Source organism: Lagenorhynchus albirostris, chromosome 7 (genome assembly GCF_949774975.1).
Source record: "Lagenorhynchus albirostris chromosome 7, mLagAlb1.1, whole genome shotgun sequence".
NCBI lineage: Eukaryota > Metazoa > Chordata > Mammalia > Artiodactyla > Delphinidae > Lagenorhynchus > Lagenorhynchus albirostris.
In genome coordinates, this window is record NC_083101.1 from 112,749,727 (window position 1) to 112,762,012 (window position 12,286).

At 50.7% G+C, this 12,286-nt stretch overlaps 1 protein-coding gene across 9 annotated transcripts in view; it reads left to right on the top strand.

Moving 5' to 3' along the window:
- SH3RF1 (SH3 domain containing ring finger 1) overlaps positions 1–12,286 on the top strand; it is a 161,615-nt gene that overhangs the window by 29,939 nt on the left and 119,390 nt on the right. The gene's annotated exons all lie outside the window — the stretch shown is intronic.

The following is a 12,286-nucleotide window of genomic DNA, read 5'->3' on the forward strand; positions in this document are numbered from 1 at the left end:
TGCAGCACCGGGGGGTGGTCGCTGTTACATCTCGGTTTCAGGGGTAAGGAAGTAGACACGGAGAGTTGAGTGGCCAGGTAAGGGTCCCTCAGCTGATGAGGGCGTGTGTCACTGAGGGCGGGTTAGGCTGTGGCTGGTGACAGACGGCCCTGCAGTCTGAGGGGCCCCCGTGACCCACACTCGGTGCTCACTTGTGCCGTGTGCCCAGCGTGCGGTCCTCTGAGCCCCGGCACCGTGGAGGCTCCGTCTCAGCTCTGCTTTCAGGAGGGGGCTGGGCGGCGGGCTCTGGCTTCCAAAGCATCTCCCACCTGACCCCCGGAAGTGACACATTTCCCTCCTGCTCACATTCTGTTGTGCAGACCCTTGCTGGGCCCTGACCCAGGTTGAAGGCGGCGGGAGGTGCATCCTGCAGGGAGCAGCGGGGTCTGTGAGCAGCCTCGGGACGAGCCTGGTTGGGGACCCAGCCTCTGCCGCAGCGCAGTGGCCACAGCCGTGGGGAGTGCATGGCAGGTGGCCTAACGCGCGTGGTGTCCGCGGCATTTTGTCGCTTACGGTGCAGAGGACGTGTCTTTGAAAGAGATTAAGTAAAATCCCCTTACAGTGTGCTCATTATCATGTGTTTTGTAGTTATGAATATGGCATGCTTTTATACGAGAGGCGGAGGAGCAGGACAGGCAGGAGGGTGGATTCAGGACTGAAGTGCCAGCTCTGTTGTGGATTTCCTGTGTGACCTTGGGTGAGTTACTTAACCACTCTGTGCTTCGATTGCCTCCTGTTAAAATGGGAATAGCAGTAGCACCTGTCAAATAGAGTTACTGTATCATTTATAAGAGAGTGGGGGGCTTCCCTGGTGGCGCAGTGGTTGAGAGTCCGCCTGCCGATGCAGGGGGCGCGGGTTCGTGCCCCGGTCCGGGAAGATCCCACGTGCCGCGGAGCGGCTGGGCCCGTGAGCCATGGCCGCTGAGCCTGCGCGTCCGGAGCCTGTGCTCCGCAACGGGAGAGGCCACAACGGTGAGAGGCCCGCGTACCGCAAAAAAACAAAAAACAAAAAAAACAGAGTGGGTATTGCCGTTAGAATAGCAGGTATGGAATTCATAGTAAATATTGAGTCAATGGCAGCTACTACCTTTAACTGTGAATTTCGTCGTGCCGCAGAGTAAAGGACGTCTCTAGAAACTTAACTCTAAGCAAAACAGACAGATGGCCAGGTTGGTCTGTCAGGGTATCGCTCTGTTGTCATGAAAGCCAGGTTGTCCTGATGCTTGGTGTCAGCAGTGTTTATAAATTTCCATTTGTGTTCAAGAACCAGCGAAGTGTTGCTGCATCGTGTTTCCCACGGTAGGGTTACAGGTGGTATCCTATTTCAAGAATATCAACATTAAAGAACTTGTTGATTTAGTTATTAAATACACTTATACCTAGCAAATCAGTGAATGAAAATGCAGATGTGTAAACCTAAGTGAGAAGTCTGGTGTGTAAGCTCTGGAGCAGAGGTCATCAGTGGAGTGGTCTCGACCCCCAGCAACGTCCGGCAGTGTCTGGACCTATGTTGACCTGGATGGGGGACGTGGGGCTGGCATCTAGTGGGTAGAGGCCAGAAATGCTGCTGAACATCCTACCATGCACAGGACAAGACCCCGCCCTAGATGATTATTCAGCCTAAAATGCCAGCCGTGCCAAGGATGAGAAACCTGACCGAGAGGTAGAAGTCTGTTCACGTGGATGGCTTTCATAGGAAGAGCCCTCCGGGTCCGGTGGGATCCCGTGCAGTCAAGGCCATTGTAACCCCCTACTGGAGACAGTAGGGGTCCGTCTCCAGACGCGTTGGGTGCTCGTCCTAGCAAGGCTGGTCCGTGAGAAGTCTGCTGTCGGAAGTGCGCTGATTCATCCTCCGTGAAGGCGGTGATCAGGATGTCTCTGTTTAGATGCAGTACAGGCTCTCCACCCAAACCCACGCTCTCTGACTGCTGTGGCCCTGTATTGGGAGAGTTGTGTGTAGTTTGCGCCCTGTGAGAGCTCGAAGCTTGCACTGCTTGGCCTGGGATCGTTCTCGATCGGGGCTTCTCAACTGCGAACCGCTGGCATTTTGGGTCCTTTTGGGTGGGTCTGTTCTGTGCATCGTAGGGTACTTACTTAGCAGCATCCCTGAAACCTCCCCACCAGACGCCAGCAGCAGCCCCCTCCCCAAACCCCTCCACCTGACCACGAGGGACCTAAAACATTGGAAGTGCGCCCCGTGGAGGCCCAGTTCCGGAGTGCTTTGGGTGAGGACGCTGCTTTTCCAGGGGTGCTTAGGTGGACTAAGTGGACAGGTTTGGCGGAGTGAGGTAAGAACGGAAAAACAACAGCAGCAGCAAGCGGGAGTCCTTTTCAGTTTGGGGGTCACTTAGGATCAGGGTGGCAGGTGAGGGATATCTCAGGGCACGGGATGGGTAAGCAGGTGGTACTTAACAGGGATGGAAGAGTTGAAGTCCTGCGTTAATTATTTTTTTTTTTTTTTGCTGTACACGGGCCTCTCACCGTTGTGGCCTCTCCCGTTGCGGAGCACAGGCTCCGGACGCGCAGGCTCAGCAGCCATGGCTCACGAGCCCAGCCGCTCCGCGGCACGTGGCATCCTCCCAGACCGGGGCACGAACCCGTGTCCCCTGCATCGGCAGGCGGACTCCCAACCACTGTGCCACCAGGGAGGCCCCTGCATTAATTATTTGATGGGCATGAATCTTATTTGAGGGTTTGAGCACATCACCGGAGAAGGGTAAAAATCTCTAGTAGCAGCCGGCTTTCAGGGCTCAAGCACAGTTTTCCCAGATTTACTACATCAGCTTCATTTGGTGAAGCTGTGATGTGTGTGCCCTGCTGTTTCAATCAGAAGGCATCTGATCCCAGGTCGGTTCATTTGCCCTGGTCACGCCAGGGACGAGATGTGACCAAAGGCGGCCTTTGATCTGACCTTCGAGGGGTGCAGAGGAGGGGCCGGTGGCAGGAGGAGACCTGGATTCAGGGCCGTCTCCGCCGTTGTTCCAGCGTTTTTGTGTGACCTGGGGCGAGGCCGTGACCTAGCTGAGGCTCAGTGTCCCACATTGAAGGGCGTGAGGATGCCCAGTAGGGCTTCCGCTATTGGAGCCTGTGAAAACCATGATGCTCTATGACTTGGTCTACCATTTTTCCTACTTCCTTTATTTTACTGTCCACGTTGCTACAGTGATCTTTTCCAAACGCGAACGTGAGCACTAAGGCCTCTGCTTGAATCTCTCAGGCCCTCTACTGGGTAGAGCACAGAGCCTCACCGTGTTGGCCCTGTCCACAGGCTGCAGCGTTGCTGTCCACTTACCTTCTCCCCTCGCTGGCCCTCACTCGTGCCCTCCCCAGCCGGCCAGCACTTAGAACAGATGCTCAGCACCCTCCCTCCCCTTGTCCACCTGACGAGCTCCCCGGCCTCGGGCCCCTCCCCTTAGCAACGCAGCCAGGCCTGCCTTTTTGCCAATAGTCAGTCCTATGTTTTGGATATATTTCCATTCTAGAATTTTTTAAACTGTTGAAAAAAATTTTTTTCATTTTTTTCTCCTTCTATACTAATAGGTTTTTAAAGACAGGACCTGATACTTATATATCTTTACATTTCTCGTGTCAAACAGTGCCCGACAGGTATTGGGTATTTGGTGAATAAAGCTGAAGGAATCAGTAATTGAAGAGAGATGGTCCAGGCAGACGTAGAAAAAGCCATCAGTTGTTCAGGACTCTGATGGGAACAGAAGTGGGAGTCGGTGCTTATGGGTCATCGGAGGAGAAGTATCCTGTCACGGCTTTGGGGAAAAGCTAATCTTCACAATTTAGGATCTTGAGTGGGGGAGAGATGTATTCTCCTTTGTGTTTGCGAATAACAAATTTGGGGCAACAAGCGTGGTCAGCCAGAGTGTCGTGAAATCAGCAGTAATGTCGTAACAGGGCACGTTGGCTGAATGCCCGTGTGCTGGTGCTGTTCTCAGCATCTGCATCTTTTAACCCAGGGCCCTTTCCTCTCCCGTTTGTTCATGAAGAAACGTGGATGCCGGAAGGTGAGCAGCCCAGGGCACGCAGCTTGTGTGCAGAGCTGGGATCCTGCCCAGGCCACGACCTTGTGGTCTTTATGCTGTATCTTAGCATCTCTCAGAGCAGGTCGCTCATTGACCAAAGACAGTGTTTTTTAACCTGTTGAGCCTAGCGTATTGTTTCTACTCAATGACTATAAACTTAAAGAAGTAGAACTCATTTATGGAATTTTTTAAAAAGGGAGAGTCACTAATATTTGAACAGCTAATAGTTTAAGATTAAAGGTGAGATTTTTAGTTTAGATTGAAATAGTTCTAGACTTTTATTGAAAAACGGTGAGAACCACTTAAAAGCAATTCCCCATCCCTTCAAAATTAACCTCAGCTTATTTGAATTGAATATTCTTTTTTTTTTTCTGGTACGCGGGCCTCTCACCGCCGCGGCCCCCTCTCCCGTTGCGGAGCACAGGCTCCGGACGCGCAGGCTTAGCGACCATGGCTCACAGGCCCAGCCGCTCCATGGCATGTGGGATCCTCCCGGACCGGGGCACAAACCCGTGTCGCCTGCATCGGCAGGCGGACTCTCAACCACAGTGCCACCAGGGAAACCCGAATATTCTTTTTGATTAACTCCGTGGATGAAGAAGAAAACCTTTGGAATGCCTTTTACGAATCCGTTGCTTATATATAGTGGATGAAACATCCATGGCTGTATTTGAGGACCAGCATTTTGAGTAAGATACATTTTGACTATTTATAGACATGGTATGGTTTGTTTAGACAGGGATCATTTAAAGTCATATTGAGTTAAACATTGTTTCTTTTAAATGACCCATGCATATAAATACCATTAGAGGCTACAGTACATTTTCACAGTTGTGTTGTTTCAAGTAAATCCTTTTTTTTTTTTTTAAACTTTTGGCTGTGTTGGGTCTTCATTGTTGTGTGCGGGCTTTCTCTAGTTGCGGTGAGTGGGGGCTACTCTTCGTTGCAGTTTGCGGGCTTCTCACTGCGGTGGCCTCTGGTTGCAGAGCACGGGCTCTAGGCGTGCAGGCTTCAGTAGTTGTGATGCATGGGATTAGTTGCTCCGCGGCATGTGGGATCTTCCCGGACCAGGGCTCGAACACATGTCCCCTGCATTGGCAGGCAGATTCCTAACCACTGTGCCACCAGGGAAGCCCTCAAGTAAATCTTAATCCTAGCTGCAATATGTCATTGATTGTACATTTGATATTTGCAAATAGATCCCATAAACTCTTGGGCTAAGCTGGGGCTGGTTTTGTTCCCACTTGTGATGAGGCTGCTCTGAGTGCTCAGTGAGTGATGCCCTGTGCAGATGTTCTCATTCCCCGGAGGTTCACAGGGGCGTTGGGAAAACTTTCTGAGAACAGTGAGGTTGAACACTTAGAGCTTTCAGTGCTTTGGGACTTGTAAATTTTAAACAGTTAATGTGCATTGGTGACCCTCTAAAAGAGGATAATGTATACATCCTTTCCCAAACACATGTGACCACAGAAGAGGTTTTTTTTTTGTTTTTTGGGGGTTTTGTTGTTTTTTGAGATATACCAATTTATATTTCCAAGTGTTCCAAGGAACACAGTCAATTTGGGGAACAAAAAGGTCATGTATTTTAGAATAAATTATTATTAAAATTGCTCTTTAGAAGATTCAGAAACTGTTCCTCTGATCATTATTTAAAGAAAGTGGCCAGCAGAAGTATTTGAGAATTGAATTGAGTTTGACGAAAGTATTCTTAATTAAATTCACATATTTGTTCTATGCAAGCCTCTTCACTTAATAAAAAAAAAAGAATTGTAAAGATGAGTCCATGTTCCCACAACTGAGGTTGGAATTAAAATGTCATGTTTTATTTTTATTGGAAAGCAGTGACAGTTGAGACAGAGTTCAGATATCTTTGGTTAACTGAATGGAGACCTTGAGAGTTTCTGGAAAAACTCACTCTTTTGAGACACAGTAAAATTAACTTAATAGGAGTGTAGCCATAGGTCAACCTGACTGTAGCAGAATGAATTATACCTCCAGGAGCCTTTGGATCTCTTTTGGAATAAGCCCTTTGAAATGGGCTTATAGGAGGCATCAGACTCTCCAGGAACCTGAAACAGCTCTTTGGTGGGGCTTTGTTGCTTTTATTATTTTTTACATAAAGATAGTTTCTGGTTTGTACTCTAGGAGCCATCTGAAATTTCTTTCAAGAACAGATTTCTTTAAAAAAATAAAGCTTTAACACTACCAAGTTCTACAGATGTTTGTAGAATTGTTCAGCAGAGTCGGTCAAGAACTCATAATTGGAGCAGGAACATCCAAAGAGAGAGGGAGAGAGGGAGAGAGGGAGTGTGTGTGTGTGTGTGTGTGTGTGTGTGGGGGCAATATGTCTGTGTGTCTCTATGAAAAAAATAAAATGGTATGTGTACTAGTACATTATTACAAATTGTGGGGGGCCAGAGCGATGGCCCCCTTCCCCCTCAGTCCTGGGACTGGGGAGCATGCTGTCACATGGCAGAGGGGAAGTAGGGCACAGATGGGATTAAGGTTGCTGCTCAGCTGACCTTGAGGTGAGGAGATGACCTGGGAGTGCCCAGATGGGTCCGGTGGGGTCCAAGGGCCTTTCAAAGGAGGAGAGAAGCAGAGAAGGGCAGAGTGATGCCGCGTGAGAAGGGCTCAGCTTTTGCTGCAACTTTGAGGTGGAGGAAAGACCCATAAACCAAGGAGCGTGGGTGACCTCCGTACGGGGGCACAAGCCAGAGGATGGTTCTTCCCTGGAGCCTTCAGAGAGGAGTGCAGTCCTGTCCACACTTGAGTTTAGCCCAGCGAGACCCAGTTTGGACTTCTGACCTCGGAACTGTTAAGACGATCAATTTGGATGGTTTTAACCCATGAAGTTTGTATTAATTTGTTACCGTAGCCCCAGGAAACTAATACGCATGCGAACTGTGATCTGTTTAGGTTGACTTCCTGTATTTGAAGATCACCTGGTTTTACAGCCAGTGTTTTCTGGTGCAGATTTTTTAGTTCTTATAGAAGATGTGCATTTAGAATATGTGTTCAGTGGTGATCTGCTTACTCCTCCTGGGAACACTTAAAAAGTGACGCAGTGTAACGACTTGTTGAAGAAAAGTAAGAATTGAAAATGTATCCTGTTATTTCCATAGGAAATAAAATCCTTGATAAAGTTCAGATCAGCTGCTTGGGATTCAGAGTCACTTCATGACTCCAGGATTTATAGAGTTCCCTTCATTCCCTCTTGCGAACTACCTTTTAAAAAGTTTTCCTTGTGAGTGGCCTGAATTGAAGCATTTGGGGATGCGGGAGATTCTGCTCCAGAATCCTGGACGCTATGTTTGCCTGCGGGAAATTCCATTGTAGCCACCCTTGCCCTTTGACATTCCCCTGAAAGTGGCCGGGCTTATCTTGACGGCACTGCTCTGCTGCCTGGGCATCCGAGGTCTCTGTTCTCAAGGTGTTTCCACCGGCGGAGAGTAATTACCATCAGTGTGTGGTACAGCGAGATGAGTAGTGCAGAGATGCCGAGGGACCCCCAAGGACCCCAGCTACCCCCGGCAAATGTTGTTTCACAGTATAAAGTGCTCGTTCGGATTTTAAAAGAAACACTGTGTTGCTGTGCTCCGTTACAAGTCGTAAAGCATAAATTCCAACTTGACACACCTGTTAAGAAACCCATTTACTTTTGTCCCCATTGGTGGTCTCCTTGAATCATTTTACTGTGTACCTAGCAGTGAAAGATGGAATATTTGGTGACAGATACATTTTATTCAAGAGGAACATTTTTAAATTATGTGAAATAGGGAATAGTTCTTTGCTTCTCATGTGCCATTTCACATCTATTTAGTGTTTAATACATTGAGTTTTTTGAAAATAGATTATTGATCGATGTTTTAGTCTAGTGAGTTTTTAACTTCCTATTCCTGTTAACATTTTGTAATTGGAATTAATGGAACTACCAATTCTTTTTTTATGTGTTTGTAAAACCAGTTTGGTGATTGAGGTGTGTACCACTTAGATTTAGAATTAAGGGTAACTAATGCTATTTTAACTCATTCAGTTTGTTACCCAGTCACAGTTATTATAAGGCTTTACCTTCATGACAGTTTCGGTGCACTGAATAAATATAGTTATAGTTATATCATTCAGTTTGTTACCCAGTCACAGTTATTATAAGGCTTTACCTTCATGACAGTTTCGGTGCACTGAATAAATATAGTTATGAAGATACACTTTCATTATCTGCAGTAGTTTCCTGTTAAATTGATGGTGTGTCATGGCCAAATATTTAGAAAGATTCTGACCTAAAGCTTTTTGTTGTTGCTTTGTGCTGTTTCTGTACCTCCCTTTGGGGAGGGAAGGATGGTTAAATGAAGCCAGCATGAGCTATGATTTATTATCTCATTAAGTACTTAATTCATCTCGGTATTCTGTTCTCTCTTGCCTTTTTTTTTTTTTTAATGAAGCATCATCGAAATTTTCTTGCTTGTAGCATCTTAGGTGTTTTGCTTTTCACTGCTATGGAATGGGGGTGTTTCGGTGATCAGGAAAAACCTTGAGAGACACGACAACTATGGTGGAAAGCAGAATCCTTTCGATTTATGAATTTGAAGCTGAATTGTAATGTCAAGTGATCGTGAAAAACAAACCCAGTAGGAGTTTAACTTAATTTCAGAAACAAAATATACTCTTTTATGTTCAGCGTGTTCTGCCTTATCTGGAAGCTGCTTCTTCATTCACTTAACACAGGTAATTAACCACCCACCTCTTTCCTTTGCATTAAACGCACAAAACGAGACAAGCGTTGAGTCCCAGCCTGGCCTGTTCTGATGTCGTTACTGGGATAGTGGCCGTCAGGATGCTCTCTCCCCGCTTGGTGGTGACGTTCAGAGTACGCTGCTGGCTGTCTTCTTTGTCTCGTCCCTTAGATGCATCGCCCCGAGGGTCCGTCTCTCCTTAACACTGGGGTCTTCCCTCTAAGCTCCTCGAGTTCATTCTCACACGACCTCTCCCCCGCCCTGCCCCTCCCTCAAGCTACTCCCGCCCCTTACTCCCTTCCTTTGACAAGCGCTGCCCCTCACCGGCGTCCCCCTCCAGGTGTCCCTCACCTGCGTCCCCCTCCAGGCACACAGCTTGCTTCCTGAGGCTCCTCTGCCTCCTCCCGTGACAGCCTTCAAGCCCAGGTTTTCTCTGCCGACCCCCCCAGGTGGTGACATCAGTCTGTGGCTTCAGTGGGGGCCGCCTTGCTGATGGCCGAGCGGTGAGCCTCTCCTCTGCCTGGGCTCTGGGCCCACGTCCAGCTGACTCTCCTGCTGGGGAGGCGTCTGGCCGAGGTGCCTGACGCTGAAGCTGGACGCGCTGCCCTTCTTCTCCTTCTCCGGGTCGGCTAGTTCGTGGCCTGTCACCCTGTGTCCCCGGGGGAGTCTGGGCGGCGGGCATCACCCCACGGCCTGTCTAGGTGACATCTCGCCCCCAGCCCCCCGGGGCTGCTGCACCTGGGCTCCCTCTGCGGTCTGTCCTCGTCCCTGCGCGGCGCGCGCACTGTGCTGGGGTCTCTGCTGAGGGGGTGATCTACCCTGGCACCTGAGGAAGGCCACCACGTGGCCCAGGCCGGCCCCGAGGGACTCAGGGCTCCAGCCTCCTCTTTGATGTCCCCTCTTCAACGCTCTGCCCCAGGCAGTCTCTGCTGGCCCTTTCTTCATGATCCCCCCCGCCCCTTGCTACTCTCCAGCACCCCTGGCATGCCCACCCTGTCCAGGCTGTCGTAACCCCCGATGACTGCAGTGTCCTGAACCTCGTCACCCCAGGCTGCTTTCTCCTCCCAGAGTCAGGTCCTCGAGCAGCAGACAGAGATGTCTTCTAAGATAAGCTTCTGGCCACAGCTCTAGAGGACAGACAGTGTGCTCTTTCCTCTGCTCCCAGCACTGCAGGCCTCGCCCAGAACGAAATCGCACCGACTCTTCATGACGGCAAAGACACATGGGATCTGGCCGTCGGTTCTCAGGGGCGGCTCTGCCCCTTCCTGTCCCTGCAGCGGTGTTTGGCACGAGGGTGGTTCTCTGATGGTTACAGGGATAGTCCTGTGGGCTTCCAGTGCCTCAGGGCCCACGATGCTGAGCGGGACAGGACCACCCTCTCCTACCCCAGTGACAGCAGTGCCCTTGCTGGGAAAGCGCACCCCTCTGCTTGCCTTTGCCGTGGCTTCTGTCTCCCGTCCTTTCGCTTGTTCTTCCCCAGCCTCCCGGGTCCCCCGAGGCTCCTGCCGCCCTCCTGCTCCGGGCCTCTGCACGTGCTCTCCCATTCTTCCTTCCTCTGCCTGAGTCACGTCTCTCACTTGGTTCGGGTCTCTGCTCACGTGTCACCTCCTCCTTGGTCCTCTTGCAGAGTCCCCCCAGCATCACTGCGCCTTTACTCTGCTTTGTCTTTCCTCTTGGTACCCCTCACGACCTGTCGTGAGCTTTTGTGTTTGCCCGCGGGTCTGTCTACCCATCTCCTGCCCTGGAGAACAAGCGTGTGAGCGCGGCGCCTGCCGGTCGAGTTCGTGGTGCACCCCGTCCCCCGCCAGAAGGCGCCGTGACCGCCTAGTGCCCGTGACCTGCACTGACGCGTCCTTTCCAGAGGGGCGCTGTGGGGCGGGTGTGGACGCGGCCGCTCTCGCCCCTGCTGGCTGCACCTGTTCCGGCGCTCCGTCAGCACCTCCACTTCCCGCCGTCTTTCGGGGGCCCTTGCCGCTGTGCCGTGTCCGATCTGGCGGCTCCTGAGAGCGCTCCTGGGCCTTTATCTGCCTACCCCGTCCCCCGTCACTTGAGTAGGTGCCCTTCCGTGTCTTCCTGGAGGAGAGGCCCCCCCGAGGTGTGGGCCGGGAAGTGTGCATATGGCGGGGACCCGGGCCACCCGCAGGGACCTAGGAGGCCACGTCGTGGGTGCCTCCCCCATGGGGGCTGCGGCTGCGCAGGCCGGCGGGCGCGTGGGGCACCTGGTAACCCACACGTGTCGGGCGCGCCGTCCACACCGCGTGCGTCCTGGGGCGCTGCCCACACCCACAGGACCAGGGGTGCCGTCCACACCGCGCGTGTCCTGGGGCGCCACCCACACCCACAGGACCAGGGGTGCCGTCCACACCGCGTGCATCCAGGGGCGTCGCCCACACCCACAGGACCAGGGGTGCCGTCCACACCGCGTGCATCCGGGGGCGCCGTCCCGCCCATTTGGGTTCTAGGTCAGCCCGCGCAGAACTTGGCTGTGCAGACCAATTTCTCAGCAGAGGTTGTGAGTTAGGGGTATGGTGGGGAGCAGGACGGATCTCGGGGAATTAACCCGTAAAAGGTAAAGAGTCGCAAAGTAGAGAGTTGTTAACCCCAGTTCTCTCTCACTTTTAGTTGTAAAATGCAGTTTAGAAGGTGAAAGATTAACAAGGGAAGCAGTAAATGGACCGAATTTTATCCTCAGATTACGATTCCACTTTTATTGAAGCAGACTTTGTTTTTATTTTGTTCCGGTATTTATCTAACGATGTTGTTAATTTGGATTTAAGCTCTATTATCTTAAATTCCTGTTAGGAAGGTGTCAAAATATACAGAACAACCAACGACTTATAATTTGAAAACAGGTAATAATCGTCGCTGATCTTATGTTGCAGAATGTTTTGCCTGAGAGGGAAACAAGTCAGCCTTAAACACCAAACAGATGGATCGGATATATGTTATTATCACACTTCATAACGTCACATGGAGGAGCTAGTGGCGTGTCCTTTGGGTGGAGGAAGGGAGGAAGGCTTACTTGTAGAAGGACGGATTGTACAGTTTATTATATTGTGGTCTGATTATCCAGTAAGCACTATGGTTATGCTTTAGCTTAGCAATTTAGTGTATGTGCTCTACAAAGACTCAGGATCCCTTTAATAAAAAGCTATTGGAGTTGTAGAATGTAGATACTATGTGTGTGATGAAACATAAAATTCATGGCAAATTTTAGGGAGGAAAAAATGAAGTGTTATGTCATCTTGGATTTAACAACTATGCTCTTTATTTTATTTTTTTTTTTTTGCGGTACACGGGCCTCTCACTGCTGTGGCCTCTCCCGTCGCGGAGCACAGGCTCCGGACGCGCGGGCTCAGCGGCCATGGCTCACGGGCCCAGCTGCTCCACGGCATGTGGGATCTTCCCGGACCGGGGCATGAACCCGTGTCCCCTGCATCGGCAGGCGGACTCTCAGCCACTGCGCCACCAGGGAAGCCC